The sequence below is a fragment of the Equus asinus genome, chromosome 12 (genome assembly GCF_041296235.1).
Source record: "Equus asinus isolate D_3611 breed Donkey chromosome 12, EquAss-T2T_v2, whole genome shotgun sequence".
Taxonomy (NCBI): Eukaryota; Metazoa; Chordata; class Mammalia; order Perissodactyla; family Equidae; genus Equus; species Equus asinus.
The window spans coordinates 11,325,509-11,346,741 of NC_091801.1; the positions used below are offsets into that span (position 1 = coordinate 11,325,509).

At 35.7% G+C, this 21,233-nt stretch overlaps 1 protein-coding gene across 2 annotated transcripts in view; it reads right to left on the minus strand.

Annotated features, from left to right (window-relative positions):
- HNF4G (hepatocyte nuclear factor 4 gamma) overlaps positions 1-21,233 on the minus strand; it is a 115,134-nt gene that overhangs the window by 65,358 nt on the left and 28,543 nt on the right. Inside the window, exon 2 of one of the 2 annotated variants that reach the window (XM_070481018.1) lies at positions 3,063-3,117. The exons of the other annotated variant lie outside the window; for it this stretch is intronic. The gene's annotated coding sequence lies outside the window, so the exon portion shown is untranslated. The remainder of the gene's footprint in view (positions 1-3,062; positions 3,118-21,233) is intronic. 2 annotated transcript variants of the gene reach the window in all.

Below are 21,233 nucleotides of genomic sequence, written 5' to 3' on the forward strand. Positions count from 1 at the left end.
ACTAAGTTTTTAATTTTATTTTGAAATAGATAAGTAAGCATTATCAGTCACTTCCTTAAATAAAACTTTTATGCGTAGTTTTCAAACTAAATCCACTAATGAATATTAGAAATATCAATACTTTGGCGGGGGTACTTACTCTTCCTCCTGACGTTTCTCTCTGTGGAACTGGAGCTGTCTCCTGACCTCATGCCACCATTTATTTACCTAGCCCTAGAGGAGGTGAAGGGATTTATCAGGTTGGCAAATTTGGGAAGACTAAAATGGGATGCATAGCCCCTCCCAGGCCCTCTTTCTTTGGGGAACAAGCTGCCTAAGTTCCCACAGAAGGTTACACAGAAAGGAATTCCTGCTGTCTGAATTCTCGATAAAATATGACATGAGTAAATTACAGTATATGCAAAAACAAATTTTAAAAATCATACTGCATTACGTTTTCTCCTCACAAATGCTAAAACCACGTAACTGGGTTAATTTTGCCAACGAGTTCAGCCTAACATGAATAAAAAGAAACATACACCTGATGTTGAAGTTGATGGTAAGTCATCTACTCAAGCTCAGAAATTCAACAATTTGCATAAGAAATTGAAAGTTAATTAGAAAAAATTACATACAAATTGCCGGTTACATACACTTAAACATAAATTTTATTTCCTTCTTTATAATAAAAATGGTATTTCTATGATTTATTGTAAATGAAAAATACGACTGGGAACTGGGCATTTTCTTCTTGGCACTTTAAAATAAAGACAGTAAATGAATAAATAAAAAACCTCATTGAAGCTGCAGGTTTCCAGTGCTCATCAATATAACTGATCCATGAGCCATTAGTGGGTCATAAAATAAGAAAGCTCAATAAAATAATCATAACCTCACATGTTTATTTAGTTCTGAGACTTAAATGATGGACCTTTGTACCTGACCATGCCTAGAGACAGTTTCATTATACACAAACACACACACACACACAAACACACACACACACACCACAAACATACAATGCTTATGCTCATGCTCTCACTTTCTCTTAATTACATAAACTCACGTACACATGGGTTCATTGACATACACAACACTATCATAGCTTTCCTTTAATAAACAATGAAGGGGCATTATTTAGTTTCCTTTTCAAAATAAATAACTTAAGCAATGGCTTTTTATTTAAACTACAATTATTTAAAATGCTTGACCTCTGAATTTCCTCTGAATGGCAGATAAACCCAAACCAAAAAGAAAGGTTCAATTTACATGAACATATTTTAACTCTTTGTAATTACATTTCCAGCATTCTGAACTTGTTTCATTACCACCTTCATTTTTAGTAGTTTTTAAGGATATGAAATCCAAGATTTTCATACAAGACTGGTCTTTAAGGATATGAAATCCAAGATTTTCATACAAGACTCATCTTCTTTCTAACTTCCTAACTTACACATAATATGGAGGATGCTTGAAGTTATATAATTTCTCAAGCAACAGTAGTGTATTAGACAAATTTAGAGTGAATAAAGGCTATGCTTCCTATATAGCAAAGAAAATGTTTTTATACGCTTAAAAAATGTCTCTTGTTGGTAACACAAAATTAGTAGGATAATGTCACATGGTTGATTAAAACTGCTGTTCTGGGTCAGTCTTCAACTTATAGAAAGCAATGTCTATTAATTCCTTTTACCTTTAAGTTTGTATTATCTACAATTAGTATTCCTCCCCTCGCCTCAGATATTTTAAAAGAAGAGAACTGTCTGATGAGAATGTTGACGTCTTCTTTATATTCATTTCTAGCCTATGTCTAGAAGCCTTCTCCACTGACTCCAGTTAACCACAAAGATTCTCCCTTCCTATCTTAACAAAAACCTCCTCCTAACGCCACTGTCTTACTTTTTCTCTTGAGGTTTTTTGCTTTTTTTGCCTCAGACAGCAGTTCTAAGAAATTGTTTACTATTTGGACTCCATTTCATCATCACCCACTCACTTTTTCACTTCATTCTGCCCCAGTCTTGCCAAGAAACTTTTTTCTCTACCAGTTGTCACCAGTCAAGGCCACGACTTCCTTACCTGTGCTGCCTCTTCTGCAGAGTCCTCTGCCTCATTTCCTCAATTCCTGTCCAAACTGTCCACTCCTGACAGATTATTCTTTCTAAAGTGTAGTTTGGTTAAATCCTGTTAGTGTGGAGGATGGAGACTGGGAGGGTAGAGAATTCCCAATGGCTCTTCAACATCTGAAGAACCAAATGGAGGCCTCTTCCTCTGGATAAGCTTTATCTTGATTTCGCTATTCTTTCCACCTTTGATTTAGCAAAACTTTAAAGTCACTCTTCTTCTGCAAAGCACTCACACGCCTGCGTCAAACTTTACTATGCCTTTCATCTTAAAACAGCATTTTTCAAACATTTTTAACCACGACCTACAGTGAGACATACGTTTTAATTGTGACCAAGTATACACATAAGCATATTTATACATATATGTTTTATGTCAGCATCACATATAAATCTGAACAATTTTCATGACGTAACGACACGCTGCAACTTTTTTTTGTAAATGATGATGCACTAAACTTATTTCATCACTTAACAATGAAGAGCAGCTGCAGTTTAAACACCCTGATCTAGAGCATCTGAATCTTTGCTTTTTTTTCTAAGTTTGATTCAATTATACACTTCATTAAGCCATTCAATCATTTATTCATTCATTTCATTCAAAAAACATGCAATAATCTCCGGCCGGAAGTCAGGCATTTCCGTGTGCACTGGGAATAAAATGGCAAGGAGCAGACGAGTCCCTGCCCGCATGGAGTTTGCAATGTCCATCCTCAAAAGCAGCATCACCCATGCTCCTCTCTTCTTGAAGTGTTTACCTGTTCCAACCATTTCATAGCTTATCATGCTACTTTACATTTCCTCATCTTTTATATCTAAATTTCATTTCCACAAATAGACTGTAGCATCCTTCAAGAGCGGAATCTTAATTATACATACTTGCACTCTGAACCTTCACTTGGTAAGGGGAACTCAAGGGTAAAGGCAAAAAACAACCGAGTTCTAGTCTTGCTCACCACTTACCAGCTTTGCAAGTTTAGGCCAGTCACTCAACTTCTCTCCAATTCAGTTTCCTCGTCTGTAAAACGAGAGGTTGGGCTACATCAGTGGTTTTTAAATTCTACTGCTCCAAGTTTTCAGGATCCAACGGAGGTTCCAAAGCCTGACAGTGAGTGGTCTTGACTCAAAAGAGGAGAGCGAGGCATACTCCCGTTCTCCTGCCTCAACTGGAGCTTACAGCTTTGTTTGAAAAGAAGAGGCTCAGCGCTAAACAAATTTTAAGTCATTAAATCTTAAGATTTTGTAATCATGTGCTCCATCTTCTCTGCTGTACAAGGATGAGGTGAAGGAAGAAGAATAGGTAGGAAGAAAGGAGGGAGGAAAGAAGAAAAAATACTTGTAACAGAGTATACACTACTATGTTTCAGGAACCATGTTAGGATCAGTATACAGGTTATCTTAGTTTTCTATTCAATAACTTCATAAAATAGGAATCAGCCCTATTTTACATATGAGGAAAATGAAGAGCAGAAAGCTTAGATAACTGATGAAGTAAGTAAGAAGCAATGAGGCCAAAATCTTTTCTCTTTCCATTACCCCAAGGTATCTTCAAAGGAAGATAACACAGACATGACATTTGTTTTTTTGTTTTCTTTTTTTTCATTTTTCCCATATTTCACTTGATGTGATCCTCTCAGCTTTGAAGCGTATATACTTCAGCCTTCTTCTTATTTTGCTGGCTAAGAAACTAAACTTCAGAGAAACGACAGTGATCTGCCCAATGCCAAAGTAACTCAGTGGGGCAAGGATGAAATTAAATATCTGAATTCATATTTTGTGTTCTTTCCATGCGCCAAATTGCTTCCTTTAAAAGACAGAAAAAGAAATAGGGAAACAATAAGAGGGAAGGAGGCAGAAAGGATGGTAGAGGTGGAGAATTATAACAATTCCACTGCTCACGTAAGAGGGCTAGTGAGTCAAATGAGATAACTGAATGGAAAGCACCTTGAAAAATCCAAAACACTCTATCAGTATAAGTCATTATTATTAACTATTCAAGCAGTCTGCACTGAAGACGACATTTCATATTTTTGTAAAATTCCATGTGGTAATTGCAAATATAAAAGAGCTATATAATGAATTAATTGCATAGACATCTTACAGAAACTCACATAAAAGAAGGACAATCTGACACTCTTGAGATTATGATACAAGAGTTGGTTACATATGCCTGCTTTCTGTTCATGATATACAGTCCCTTCTGGCAGTAGAATAATTCAAATTTTCAATTTTTCTTGGATTTCATCACAAACTCAATCAAAAGCATGAAAGTCAGTATTTTAATATCTTTGCACTGTGTGAAAAATAATAGCATGCACTACTACCTGAACTCTTAGAGCATTTTTTATTTTGATTGTCTTCCCATTATACTGAGAGATTGTCAGGACTTTATCAGGAAGATCATCCAAACAAGCTAGAGCATTATTAAGGTTCCAGCAGTGCAGTAGCTCACTGAATCTATGAGTGATTAAAAGCCATACAGTTGTGACAAGGAACATAAGGAGATCAGACAAAGGAGTTACATGTCTTTAAAAGAAGAAATAAAAAGAAGACTAGGATGATTTAACTCCCTGCATCTTTTATCAGTTCTAAAGCTGCAACATCATTTGATCAATATTTAAAGCCTTATGTGACTGGAGTCCTTATGGCAAATAATTTCCAAAGGTCAAAACAGTGGCAAAGAGGATTAACACAGAATTACAGCATAATGATTGCCTTGTCATGGTGCCAGCATTCCAAAAATGATATTTGACATAACAAGATGCTCTGACATAGTAAAATACTACCACTTTTGGAATTTAACATTGACTATAGTTACATTTTTTTGGTTCATTGAATTACTTGGACTTAGAAATATATTCCCATATCATTTAACATTCACAAAACTATTAACTAAATGCTTCCTATTTGCCAGACTTTGCACTGTTCACTGGAAATAGGGTGTAAACTGAGAATAGATAAGCCTCAGGGGAATGAACAATCCAGGGAAAGAGAGAAACAGCTAAACTAATTTCTACAATAGAAAGTAACTGAAAAAATGCCTATGTAATATTGTTAAATCATATAAACCAATCTTTAAAAAAACAACAAACACAGTAACGAAATGTTAACTGTATTCTCTTAAGCAGAGGAGAACAGTGATTACCATAGACTCTATTTTCTTCTTTACACAGTATATGTAAATCAGACACATTGTGTTCGATTTTTATAAGGATTTTTTTTATACTTTTATAATCACAGTAAAGAATCCAAGAAAGGAATTCTTTAACGGATATTTAGGTAGAATGCTGTGAGAACCCAGGAGGAGACCACTAACTATGCATGAGTCAGGCAAAGCCTGAGAGCAAAGAGGACACCTGAACTGACTCTGGAAGGGGACTAGGGGTTTACTGAGTGGAGAAGACAGGGGATGATTGTCAAGATACTGAGAGAATCATCTAGAAGAGTAAAAAAATTTGAACTCAGCATTCCACATAGTTTGAATGGTGGATGAGGGGGAGGAGATGGAAGCTGGATGTTCCCCATGAGAGAAAACATCAAGACCAAACTGGACAGGGCCTTGGATGTCATCCTAAAGACATCTGGGTTTTGTCCTGTGGTCACTGGGGAGCCAGGACTCCAGCAGTCGAGGGGTCTAAACATGGGACACTCTCAGACTTCTATTTTGCAAGATCCCTCTGGCTCCAGAGGTGTGTAAGATAAAACTCGGTTAAAGATGAAATTGTTAATGGAATAAAAATTGAGTGAGGAGATTTGAAATGTACTTTGACTTGGAGCTGACAGGATCTGTTCACCAACTGGATAGAGGGATAAGAAGAAAAACTTGAGGATAACTTGGAGAGATCTGATGATGGAAAATTAAGGGGCAGCAGGATTGGGATAAATGAAGAATTAATGAAATGCCTGGTATTTATTGAGAATAAGTTGCCTGAGGAATGTTCATTGGACGGTTTGAAACACAGCTTTTATACTTAGGAGAGAGACTGGGGGCTTTTCCTCTCTGATTTTCACCACTACTATAGTAAAGTAACTAATTATATATCACTAACAAGTAAATGAGTATCCTTTATAATCTTACTGGTGAACCTCTTTAAAAAAATGGAGGACATTTCTGATAATGGCAAAGCAAACAAAAAGCCATGTACGTCAAGAATACTCATATTTATATACTTTCCTTCTGATATAAATTGGATTATTGTCCCAATTATTCAGCTTTGTGTACTAGGAGTATACATCCACACCCTGTGCTACGTAATTTTACAGCACCTCCCACTGTGGGTAGAATGTACTTCCCCATCCCACTAAGGTTGGGCTTGGCCACAAAATTGCTTTGACTAATAGAGTGTTAGTGGACATGATGCGACAGAAACTTTAATTGCTTGCATGGTTTGGCTTGCTCTCTCATGCACCTCTGATTGACCACAAAAAGAATATGCCAACCTATCTCAGACCTGAAACCCTGTCAGAAGCTTGTAGTACAGCCCTAACCTAGAGGAGCTTGGCCTAGATCAGCCCTATTACAGCCTTGGGAGTGTAAAAATAAATAGAACATCAGTAAGCCACTGAGCATTTTATGTTCTTTGTGTTATGCAGCATTACTGTAGCAACTGCTGACTAATACAGCTTTTCATTTACTTCAGAGTAAAGAAAACAAAGGGTTTTTTCCTTAAGACTGGTTTTCAAAAAAGCCATAATCTGCTTGTTAAACCATATACACATATGTGTATGTAACAATATATAAAGCCTCTGTGCAGAAAACTCCAGAGTGGAAGACAATATCAATAAATCGAGGGATATGTCATGTTCATGCATTAGATGACTCAATAACGCAAGATTTTAAAGTCTTTGCAAATTAATCAATAAAGTTACAGCATTTCTAGTGAAAATCCAAGCACGATTTTTATTGAATATTACTAAGTATATTCTAAACATCTATATTATATTCGAAAGAGTAGGAATAGCCAAGACAGTCCTGAAGGCAATATTTCATTTGGTTTTATGCATGTATGATATATTTTAGCTTTTAAAAATTAAAGTAAATAAATAAATAGAAATCATTATGGAATTAGAAGATCTTAGAGATTAAACCTATAACCAGAACATAAAATGCACCAGAAGCCTAAAACATAAGCAATGGAAATACTTCTCATGTCAAAGAGCAGAAGGAGAGAGAGAGTAAAAATATGAAATAAAAGACAAGAGACAAAAGAAAACCAATCTAGAAGGTATAACCAATAGACATGAGAATGAGAAAATGAACACAAAGAAATGGGAAAGAAGAAATCATCAAAGAAAAAACTAGAAAATATCCCCAAACTAAAGCTGGATATAAGTTTCAAAATGGAACAGACTGCTGGGGATCCTAAGACAATGACTGAAAAAAGGTTCACACTCGTATCCTTTTGAAATTTGGGGACACTATGAATTGTGAGGTTTTGAAAAACATGCAGAGCTCCACAAGGGAAGTTTCCACTTAGAAAAAAATCTGAGACAACATAAGACTTTGAGGGGAAAAAAGAAAAAAAAAATGAGGATAAAGTAATGGCAAATTTAGTGCAGGAAACAAAAAGAAACACAATTTGAAATTTCAGGATAAAAACAAACCTGTATGAAAAAGTCAAGGCCAAGATATAAAGCAAATGTAAATTTGGAATGATTTCAAGTAACTGAGTTAAAAATAAACAAAAGGGAAGCATCCATTTGAACACAGTGAACTCTTTTCCAAGGGTGTCCTGGGTTTCCTGGGGTGGACCTATAGCCAAGAATAGAGCACAGCGAGTGACTCAGTATTACACAATATTTGTGGAGTGCCAACATTGTTTACACATTTCCAACTTTTAGAGCCAACATATTAAAAAAGCAAGACTTGATGGTGGTTATAGGAAGAATCTAAATATAAACAGCTTGATAACATAAAAGTAAAAGTTTAGCTGACCAAAAGTAAGCCACAAGAGAGAAGAAAAGTTGAGGAAATGAGAAGGAGTCTTAAGAACTTGTATTCGAAAGGGAAGAATACAGACTCTGTTGAAAAAGAGAAATGAAGTTTTAACTATATTATTTTAAGTTATAAAATTAATCAACAGACAAGCAAAACTGAAACTATACATGTCAAATATTGAAAGGAGGGGCAGGGAAAGACGGGGTAAGTCAGTAGAACAGATCCTCAACATTCACAGCAGGAGTCAATGGTATTATTTGAAAGTTGACAACCACACGATCAAGAATTACAGAGTAGCATTCTGAAGAAAAAGAATGAAAAACCAACAGTTAGGAATTGCCCCTGAGAACGCAAACAGAGGAAGAGAATGATGAGGCAGAGATGTTGCTTTTTATTATAACTCTCCTATAACATGAGATGTTATCTTAAAAATAACATGTGTGATGTATCTTAAAAAAAAATGATTTTTAAAAGACTGACCTAGGATCATTTTCCCACCACTAGTTGAACACTTTTAATTGCAACAAATACAGAAAACTTCATCTTAAAATCGAAGTACCTAAAATGGAATGAGAAAAAGCTATCATCAGGTTAATAAACTAATTCAAATGCCCAAATTTAACATTATAGGAAAACACAAACAAAGCAGGCATTGAACATTAGAGGGAAAAAAGAAAGAGAATATTGAGTTGCAGAATATTATTTGTTATACAAGTCTAAGACCTACAAAATAGTTAGCATATTTAGAAAATAATTTTTGCAAGTTTAATTATTACCAGAAAGTATTGTGATATGAGTGCAGCATGTACTACTTTACTTTCTTTCTCTCTGTTACCTTCTGAAAATGAGGAAGAAGGAACAAGCAGTTGCTGAACACCTACCTGCTAATTGTTTAAATATGTTTCCATTAGTTCTAAGGAATAAAATTTGGTATAATTTACCACCATATCAATTCTAAAGAAATGGCACTAAGAGATTTACCTGAAATTATCCAGTCAGTAAATGATAGAGCAAGGATTTCTCTACAGTCAAAACTACTTCCATTATATTATACTACAATAATCATTTTAGTGATCACTAATCTTACTGATCGTAATTTTGGTCTACTAAATTACAATATCAGAATATTTATTTTAAAGTACATTAGCAACAGCACTATGCTTACTTATATCTTCTTTAGCTTCTGCAGTAGGCAGAACGATGGCCTTCCAAAGATCCCTAACACCTGTTAGCTGTGAGTATGTAACCTTACATGGCAAAAGTGACTTTGCAGATGTGTTTAAGTCAAGGATCTTCAAACAGGGAGATTATCCTGGGTAACCTGAGTGAGCTCAGTGTAATCACAAGGATCCTTTAAAAGATGGAAAGGGGAGTCAGAAGAGTAAGGAAAGGAGATATGATGACAGAAACAGAGGTCAGAGTGATGGGATTGCTGGCTTGGAAGATGGAAGATGGAAGAAGGGGCCATGAGCCAAGGAATGGAGGAAGACTCTAGAAGTTGGGAAAGGCAAGGGAATGGATTCTGCCCCGTGAGTTTCCAGAGAAATGCAGCCTTTTGGACACCTTGAATTTAGCCTAATGAGACCCCTTTGGGACTTCCAACCTCCAGCGCTGTAAAATAATAAATCTGTGTTATTTCTAGCCACTCAGTGGCTACAGCAGAAATGGGAAGCTAATACAGAATCTGCTTCAAAATCAGAAAGCTCTGGGCTTAAGTCTTGTCTCTGCTATGTGATTTTGGGCGAGATTCCTAACCTCTATGAACCTCTAGTTTCTTTATCTGAAAAGCTGCAATGATAAAATCATCTACTCAAGCAAGTATGATGATCATTAGTCTACAGTTAGAGCTCATTAGAGGGTAGATATTATTATTAAGTACTAATTGTAGAAGAAAAATTTTTTAAAATAGTAAGAAAAAATGGTTAAGGTTGTTTTTTGTTTCCAAACCCCCAAAGTTAGCTAGCCAGTGATTCTTCATAACATATTGGCTACAAGTTGAAATATGAAGGAGGAAAACTGCTCCAATATTGAAACCACTTCATGATTTGAGCTCATTCACTCTACTCCTTTAATATCTAGCCTCTTTGGGGAAGAGGCAATATCCTTGACTGGCTATAAATTTATGAGTGTAGTTGCTTTTATGGCTCTGAATGTAATAGAACCTAAGTAAATACTGATAAGTTCTCTAGTCTTCTGAGAAGTTTCCACCCACATAATATTGTCCTATCATTGGAAATCCCCACAGTTTTGATAAGAACGAAGGCAAGAACTCTTTTATATATAACACTTGTCAATTAGAATCAGAACAGCATTCATCATTTTCCCTGGAAAGGCTATGGGTTTTTAAAAAACTCACTTGAAGTCTATATAATGAAATCTTACCCTTATTGTCTTTCGAGCACCTTCAGCTGGTTTGGGAGGTTAATGCTGGCTTTCAAGTTTATTTTCTCAAGCATCCTTTGACATGGTTTCTGCATTTACAGATTAAGTGATAAACTGAATTAAAGGAAATAAGTATTTTCTGTCAGCACAGTCTCCCTACACAAATAGACTTCATTTGAAAACACGTTCATCTTTTCAACGTTGGGATAGGTATTGTCTTAACTAGACCTGTGGGGAACTATATTAACTCTTTCAAACCACTTAGTTACCAGTTATTTTCAGGAATTCTTTGTGTAAACAGTGTATTTAAAAAGATGTGCTTTCCTCAGATGCAAGGTATTGATTTAAACTTTCTGTGTACAGGATCATAACACGGCACGAGTTAATTAATATCCAGGAGGCCTCACAACTAGGCGAATTCTCACTGAAAACCATGATCACTCTAAAGAGTATAAAATGTGACTAAGGAAAAATGGTTTAATACACAACTCCCCCTATTCCATGGCATATGGTTTTTCATCAGTATGTGCATCACTTCAAGACACAACCTACGTTATTTGAAAAACAACTCTTTAGGGAACCATTACGGATATCAGTGGAAAGAAGACCTTGAAGATCTTACATACGTGTTTTGCTTGGGCTGAGGAAATTTGTGCTTTGGATGTTTCTTATCTAGAATGTGAAGAGGAACTTCAGACATCACCAAACAGAAAAGTCCCTATGTCTTATATGAAGCTAGTAGGCGGTCATTAAATACTTCTAGAGTTTCATGGTATATGACTATATACATACACACACACACACACACACATATAGGAGTTCACAGCCCAGAAATGGAGAGCTTTTCCAGACTGCTAGCTTTCTGAAAACAAGTGCCTATCCATGCTGACATCACACCATCAGTGTCTGGATCACTCCAACAGATAGAAGGTGTTCAACAAACGTTCATATTCATACGCTGAAACCCGAATCCCAACGTGATGGTGTTTAGAGGTGAGATCTTTGGGAGGTAATTACGTCATGAAGCTGGAAGCCTCATGAATGAGATTAGTGCCCTTTTAAGAAGAGGTCTGAGAGCTAGCTAGATTTCTTTCTGCCATGTGAGGACAGAGCAAGAAGTCAGCTGTTTGCAAGCAGGAAGAGTGCTCTCACAGAATCTGAGCATGCTGGCACCATGATCCTGGACTTCCAGGCTCCAGAACCATGAGAATAACTATTTATTGTTTAAGCAACCCAGTCTATGGTAATTTGTTAGAGCAGCCCAAACTGACTAAGACAGGAGGTATGAATAAACATGTACCTGATTAAATGCATAAATGAACAAACATTTCCTGAATGGACATATATATGGATTAGTTATTTGATTTTACACAAGAACATAGCAGAGTTTATTTCTCTTTGCTAATATGAAGCCAAAGTACACAGTTCCTTTATAAACACCACTACACAGCAACATTATGAAGTCAAGACCAGAATAAATATTTTATTATACAGAATCCTATCACCCAACAAATCAACTATCTAATTTTCATGCTTCTATTGATTGCTTGATCATATTTTATATAGTTGATTTCTTTAGCACAAAAAATATCAGAATATTTGTCTACATAATGAGAAAAATTCAGGCACAAGTTTAAAATTCTGCACATATATTAGATTTCATATTCTTGACAGGCTACAGTGAGCTCTCCTTCCTGAGGCCTCATGACACTTACGAATGTCGTACTGACTAGGGATGCGGCCATATACTGCCACAAGACACGTGCAGTATTATTATTTAGCTTGCATTCTGTTCAATTTTATATGTGTTATTTCCTAGCCACTATGAAGCTCCTCCCTCTTAGAGAATAGGAATTATGCCTCTTTATATAATTCCACCCTGCCTAGAAGTGTGCAAAAGAGATAGAAAGATAGATAGACAGATAATGATAGACAGATAGATGATAGACATTTGTTGAATGAATGTCATACGAATATAGCCATTGTAAGTGAATAAAAAATAAATGGGAAACATTAAAAATGCCTAATATTTTATATTGTTGTATTTTGAATATAATTATAATAGCTTGCTTTATAATCTTTACATCCTGAGATAAAAACCATGACTGTCCCTTAAAAATACACATTTTAAGATAATCAACATTTTTTTCATTAATATGACATCCACTAAAGAGGAGCTAAAAATATCAGAAAGTCATTAGGAAAATAAAATAGGGCTTTAGCTTCCTGTTTTGACTTAAAAAACTGTACATGAGATGAAAATTGTGTTCTTAACTTTGACCCAGTTACGATGCTGAAAGCAACATGAACTCTGCCCCGAATGTCAACCTGTTAGTGGAGGTTATTGTTCCCTCGTAAATCCAATTAAATAAATGCAACACATGTCCTAGACATTTAAGGAACAAAGAAACAAAGAAGACACAATTCTTGCCTTCAAGGAGCTTACAGGATAACGGAGACGTCTGTCTATCTGTAACACACACACACACACACACACACATATTATATTGTGTGTATATACACACACACACACATACATGAATTGTCAATTTCAGAATAAGGTTTTGTTTTGTTTTTCAGTAGAAATCATGAAAATTTGACCCCTGCTTCCTTTGGGAAGATGAAGCCTTCGAAAATCAGTCTGTCTCTTTGTTCTCAGGGTTTCCCTTGTTTTCACAGTGATTCCTCCATGATAAGTAGAGGTCAGCCTATTAAATATAAACAAACAGTGGCCTTCTTCTAATTATCTTCTTCCATCTTCATCTCCTAAATTGAAATTTACATATTCCTCCCATCCTTAATCCAGGCTCTTTAACCCTATCTTGTTTATCTGTATTCACATTAATTCGGGGATCTTACCTACAATGGGAACTGCTACTATCATTATTACCTCCCAAGTGTATATTGCTAATCCTAACCCCCTACCAGTGAGTAGGCGTGTCTTAAAATACAACTTAGCTCATTATATTTTCCTAAAAATTAGCATCATTCTCTAATTTGTCCTCTACTACAAATGGCCAGCATCTCATTCCTAGCAACATACACATATATATGCACGGGTATACACACACGCACATACCATTTGTAAGGAGATATATATATATATGTATGTATGCATGTATGTTTGTACTTTTTAAAGTATAACCATTCTTTTATTCTATATATTGCACCATGTGTCACAAACTCACTTTGATAACTCCTCAGGAAAGAGAACCAAATTTCTGTTGTATTAATAGCAAGTTTTTATTTTCTTAGAAATCTCAACTCTCTAGTGAGTATAGCTCCCTTACTATGGTCACTGCTCTATCAATAAAGTATCCCGTCTTGAGGCTCTTGGATCTGGCCTAGTGATGATGCCAGGCTCTCCATGAAGCTCCTTAGGGCCCATGCCCTCAGGCCCACCTGTTTAGCTCACACGTCATCTCACTTCAACCACCAACTGAATTTCAACTGCAGCTGCTCCTTCCAACAACTCCTCCCAGCAAATCAGGCCCTGAACTCCATCAGCTCTCAGATCTTGCCTCCGTACCTCCAGAAAGGGCCATACCCCACCCTATAGCAATGCTAGTATGAGAAAATGTCCCCTGCTGAGCAACACTTGAGCAGCCACCAACCCCACCACCACCACCCCATGCCCGAGATGCTCCACATCCCTTTTCAGAGGTACACATTACAGCACACAGCACAAGACTCAATGGGACCTGTCAGGCTCCATGGAAGTTTTAACCTCTCTAAGATATCACCTCTCTCTTCAAAGGATTCGTAGTAAAATGTGGGGGAGTGGCTTTAGAGTCACATAGAGTCAGGTTTTAATTCTGGCTCTGTTACTTGTTGTCTTATCATGAACAACTTTAGTTTCTTCATTTAAACAATGGTCCTAGAAAGATTAGCGGGTATAGGGGTATAGAGGAGATCATATAAAGCTACCTGACGAGTCAAGATCAGCTGATGTGCCAAAAACATGGGTGAGGTGGCAGGGGCTTAATACACATCCTCTATTTCTCACTTTCTCTTTGATTAATGAGCATGCAAGAGATATGGCTCTTCACCATGAAAACCGATGCACATGTGTTCTCCTTACAACGGGCCTGCAGAACGGCCCATCGCTATAATATGGAGCCTTGAATCTGTTCTGAATACTTCAGTTACTTGGTAAATGACTATTATTTGGTCAATAGATCTGTTCTGTATATATCAGAAACTTGGTAAATATTTAAAAGAATTAACTGGTTAAAATCGATTCTTCATTCTATGTGGCTTTTATACAGAGTATTAATTTTATCATCTTCAGAATACCAGGAATAGATTTCACTTACCATCTGGTAAGAACTATACTTCGTATACTTTCTAAGGAAATATTGGGGTCAATTCTTTCTGTTCCACTTTTTTAAAGAAATTAGGCCTAACAATGGCCCAGATAAGATGCAACATCAAATATAAACTTGAAAGGAAAACTAAATAATCCAATAAAACACAGAAAGAGCAACATTTTTCAGAGGATACAAAAGGGATTTTGTTTTTGAATCTCAAGTGTACAAAGCAGCAAATGCTTGTAATATCTGCATAAGTCTCTTCTTGAATTCTAAGTCAGGCACAGACCAAGTTACAACATTTTTAACCTCATTCTTAGTAGGTGCCTATTGCATTCAAAATTAACCATCTACTTTTCTATTCACTTCCTCAGTTAATAATATAAATATTACGTTACATTTTGAATGATTCAATTAAGATCTTATCCATAGAATAAGGTCTCAGAAGTATAGAAAATGAGCCTTTTAGATATGTGTAGCTCTGGACAGGTTTATAAAATTTTATGTACTTCTGGTCAAAGAAATCCTCAGAGAAGGAGTGTATTTTATGGTCCCCATAACCACTTTGTCAATTATGTTCATAATGTGAAAACGTCCATAAAACTCATTATACCCAGTTCTGATTTAGAACACCAAATTCCATAGAATTATTACTCTATTCAATTAGGACTTTTTTTCTTCTTGGTTTGGTTTAGTTTTTTGAAGGAGATGAGATTAAATCAGTCTTCATATAGAAAACATGCGCACATTGCAACTGCTAATATTTTAAAAGCAGCAAAAGTAACTTACGGCAGAAATTGTGTTAACAGTGCAACATGGTTATTTTCAAAAATCTTTTTAACACCCTACTGGAAACTATAGGGGCAATTACCACTTCCACGAGCTTTTTTAGTTATTTCACTAATTCAATGATATCATGGACGTGTCTGCAAAATCAAACGTAGAACTGAAACAATTTACCAAGATAAATGTTAGTAGAACATTTTCTTTAATTACTTGCACATTTCATTTTGCTATACTTTAAGGTGAATTATCCAGAAAATTACAGTTCTCCATGTTCAGGCATAACAGGAAACACCAGGTTGTAGCAATTGATTTAATTGTTCTCTGGAGCCTAAATTACCTGAACATTACTCACCACATTGATTGCCATTGTTGGATATGTGTGTAACTAAAGATGCCAACAGTTTATGAAACAATTTTTAATTATTAATCACTTCCTATCCATCTAGAAGCAATTTGACTACTTAAAAATAAAGAAATAAAATACCTCTAAATAGAGACATATGGAAGAGCTATACAAAATATAATGCTTAGGTTAAAAAAAGTTCATAAATTTTATTTCTCAAAACCTACATTTTGTGTTCTCAAAAAAAGTATGGTAATCTGGTATTAATTTCTTAGGAATAAATCTCCCAAAAACTTAGTGTTTTATTGCTTTGAGGGTTGATATACTTAATTTAGAGGATGAGGTATTCGGTTTTTGAGGGGATAGAAAAATGCATTTAAGGAATATGTTATTTGCACAAAAAGGATAGCTGTGGGAGAAATAGGGAGGGAGGGAGGGACTCAAGACCTATACCTCATTTTTCATATAGAATCGACAATTTTATTTCATTCCCTCCAAAATGCTACCGTTTATAGTAATACACATACATACGAGTGTTTCTAAGTAGCTTGATTCTTAAGAGCAGCATTTTCTTGTACGATGCCTTTCATTCAGTCAAAAAATAGAGGTTTAGTGATTCCATAGATCAGGTACTCTTCTAAGCGCTGGAGATAGAACACTGAATAAAGAGGGCAAAGTCTTGTGAGCAAGAGGTGGGCACTGTAAAAATATTTATCAAAACACCAGTGACTGCTAAGTACAATGAAGAGAAATGAAGCAAAATGAGATGATAGCGTGATTAGGGCTATTTTTGATGGGTTGATTCAAGACGATTAAGAATTTGACATTTAGGAAAAGACCTCAGCCAATACCTGGGGAGAAAATGGCTTCTGTGGAAAGCACAGCAGCAGCAACACCAAAATAGCAACAATCTCTGTGTATTCTGGAAACTTCAGGTGGGCCAACGTGATGGACGAACAGGAAGGTAAGCAATTGGAGTTCTTAGGATGGACTGGGAAATATACTGAACATTTTACACTTATCTTACTTAGTCCTCAGTACCACTCTGTGTGATATACATTATTTTCCTCATTTTGCAAAATAAGCATAAATCATTGAGATCAGAAATATGAAATAACTTGCCCATGATTGAGGCAGATCAAGGACCTAATTCCAGGGGCCCTAAATCAAGGTTATCAGTTCCTGTGCTATTCTGCTTCTAGCAAGGAACAACACAGACACCACCCACAGTGCTGGAACAAGGAGTCTGGTTGCACATGTTAGAAGAGCAGGCTGTGGGGAATAGAGAGCTCAAGTTGCCGCAACCTCGCTTTATTGCTACCCTGCTGGGTGACAGTGAGCAATCATGTAATCTCTTAAAATTTAATTTATATATAATCATTCATTTCCTCATTAATTCATTCTGAACATATCTATTGAAGGCCTAATATAGACTAGGCAATGTTACCAAGAATTATACTGAAAGATAATCGAACACACTTTCAAGAATCTCTCATTCGAGTGGAAAGCAAACCTATGGATATATCCTTTAAGATAATGTAACTCCAATAAATAGGTAGAAAAAAGTGCTAAGGAAACATAAAGCCAGGAACAATGCTGTCTGGCTGTCAGTTTTCTGGGCAATTTGGGAATGAAGCTGCCTGATCACACTGGGCCTTCCTCACCTTTAATATTATTTTATTCCGACTGTCAGTCATTGGGTAACATTGTATGCATCTGGTGAGAAAGCAATATTGTATAAATTCCCATCATAAAGTCTAATATTTTTTTTGGCAGACATAAGGCTATACCAGGTTTCTCTTTCTCTCCTTCCTGTAACAATACCTGTAATTCTGAATTATTTTTCTAACAATAAGTCATATGCTAAGAAATCTTCCCAGGTCATGAGTTTCTCCATAGGTAACAACAACAATGGGTAGAAAGAATTTAACCTAAATATATAAGCATTGGCTATTACTCAAAAATTAAACATGTGTAGAGGGAAACGTTGTGCATATTCCACTCTCCTATAACACATTAAAAATAAAGTCAGGTTTTCACAGCATAATTTTAGAGGAAATAAACCTGAAGAGCTCAAATTTATATAACTAGTGACACGCATCTTCAATAACAACTCCTGCAGATACTTTACATGCACAGATTTGCTTTGAAGGTTTGAATAAGCCCAAGAACAAGAAAGGAGGCTGACTTGTGATAAGCTAGATGCTGAGGCTCACAGAACAAAACTCTAGATAAGAAACTCATTTGTAGGAGGAAGTCACTGAACTAGAGGGTGAACCAAGCTGAACCCAGAAACTCCGTCTTGAAGCAGCTTTGTCTTTCTCTATAAAGAATGCCCTCCGTCCTGAGGAATTCAAATCCTATTTCTGTACTACAGTGCTGGTAAAATAAAGAGAACATGCAGAACGCTAAGAAATGGATAATTCTGAGCCAGAAAATTAAAATTTTAGATAAACTAAAAAGTAAAACATCGAATTTCAGGTTGGAATTAAGACAAACAAACTTACCAATGTTCCAAATGGAAACAAGAAAAGTCAGTTCTTCAGTCTCCACCCTCTTCAAAATGGGATAATATATCATAAAAATGGAAACTTAGTGTCATTACTAAGGGAATGACATAAAGGGAATCAGTAAAATCAAATCTTGTTCTCACACAAATGCTATATTAAAAGGGGTTTATGGTTACTTCCCAGTTATTGAATAATCCATCTTCCATTTGGACTTTAAAATTAAATTTGAGGGGCTGATCCAGGAGCATAGTGGTTAGGTTCGCACACTCTGCTTTGGCGGCCTAGGGTTTGCAGGTTCAGATCCTGGGCACAGACTGACACACTGCTCATCAAGCCATGCTGTGGCAGAGTCCCACATACAGAATAGAGGAAGATTGGCACAGATGTTAGCTCAGGGACAATCTTCCTCAAGCTAAAAGAAGAAGATTGGCAACAAATGTTAGCTCAGGGCCAATCTTTCTTGCCAAAAAAAAAAAAAGTTAAATTTGACTGGTCATAGTTAATTCTTGTTAGGGTGACCAGGGATCCAGGTTTGCACAGGGGAGTGACAGTTTCTGACTGTTGCCCCAGCATAATTAATAATAGCATCCCTTTTTATTCTCAAATGTTTCCTAATTTGGAAAATAAATTATGTTTGGAATATTGTCACCTTTCTCAAACTTAAAATAGTATGATAAAGAATAACTAAATTTGATATGAGAGGGAAAAGAAAAAAGTTAGAATTTACGTCTTTTGAAATAACACTTGATGAGCCATTGTGAGCACTTTTTGTGCCACTGATCCACTTTGCTGTCAACTAAAATTGAACGCTCAATTAATTAAGATAAAATCTTATTGGTGCTATGCTAGACACTAAAACAAAAAGGACGTTAGGGATAGGTCCTTCCCTTGTTGAAATTAAAACCAAAAAGAAAATAAAGTGGCCTATGAATGAGCATATAGAACCAAAAGCAAGCAAAATGGAAATATAAAAGCAGCCACATGCAAAGATATACATATGCAGGGAAAATGAACTCATTATTTAAGTGAGGAACATGCCTATGTATAGAATAGATTTCATCTAAGTTTAATTTATTTGATTTAATCAGTTCTCTAAAAATGTTCATTCTCATTTGATTAACCATATTAAGCATTATTATTAGCACTAGAAAATTCTAGGTTTAATAGTTCAAAGTCTAGTTTTTAATTATTAACTTTGATATTTGAATGTAAACAAAATGTATGCCTATTATTGAAAATGTTATAAAATATACAAAAGTATAAAGGAAAACATAACGTATAATTTTATCATCCAAAGTATCACTTTTAATATTTTCTTACATTAGATATATACATATATATGTGTGTGTGTACATAAACGTTAGATACACAGACATACATACACTATCACACATTCATATATATAAATATCTAATGCATATAGATTATTCTCTATTTGGAGTCTTTTCACTCTTTTTCTTTCTACACAATATTATGCCCTGAGCATTGTCCTATATCATTATTATTTGAAAACATTCTTTGAACATCTGAGATTGGGCACCCTGCTCTCTGCGACGATTTCCAGTCACAGGGATTTGAGTATGAATTCTACAACGGGTCTGGCCAGCTCACTGAAAGTGGACATTTTATTTATATTTTATTCCAGAATACCTTAAAAACCAGGTTTTTATGTTGTCATGATCAAATCCCAAATTGAAACTCAGTATGGAATAATGACCTCTTATCCCTCACAGGCCTTAGGATACTTATGGCTAGTCGTTTCCAAATTTTATTTTGTTGGTAATTTTTCTGATTGGAGTTGGACCAAATGTATATTATTCATATGAACGCCAAGATTTATAATTCTGAGACTTTTTATCTGAGAATGTCTTCCTCTTTAGCCACGTCTTTTTATAGGTCTTTCAAGAAAGGCTTATTTTTTAAAGTCTTGTATATTCATGTTTACTCATTTATTACGAAACCTCTGATGGATGCAAAATAACATGTAAAATCCATTCAGTTTAATAATAATAATGAAACAAATATCCATAAGCCCAGTACTCACTTTGTGAAGTAGAACAGTGACTGTGAACGTGCCTGAGTACCCTTCCTTGACTGAATCCCATTTCTAGAGTTAATTGCCACCCTAATGCCAATAACTCGTTACATTTCTTTGAGGTTTACCAGATAACTGTGAGTTAATAACAATGTACCATCTAGTTGTTTCTCTTTGGGCTCTTGTATACATAAAAATATTACTGTAATGTATTCTTTGACCTGATATTTTTCTACTGAACATTGTGTTTATAAGATTTATCTATGTTGACGGATAGAGAAGTGATTTATTTACTTTCTCTGCTTTATAGTAAATCATCACGTCAACATTCCACAATACACTTATCCACTCTACTATTGATAGACATTTGGGGTGTTTCCAATTTTTGCTTTTACAAACAGTGCTGCTATAAATATTCTGGTGCATGTTTCCCTGTGCACATATCAACACATGGCTTGTGGTCCCGCGCCAGTTCAGGAATTGTTTGTTGCAAGTCCACGATGGGATAAGTATTGAAATGGAGGGTAAGCATTTAGAAGCTTTAACAGTAATTGGATTTTGCTGCAATATCCAAGCTCAGAATCAGTGAACTCATCTCATTTAACGGGGCTTCACCCGTTTGCTGGTGCTGAACTCACGTGGTGAGTCAGACTATGACAAAAACCACGTACAAGTCACGCACAGTAGGATCATCTGACGTTTTTAAGATTAGATTGGCAACTGTAATCCAAAAGTGTACAAAAGTTGGATAAAATGTGACTAAGTATATATTTTATAAATATCTGTACCTTCTTTTCATTTATAATTAAACCTGCTTTTTAAACCTATAA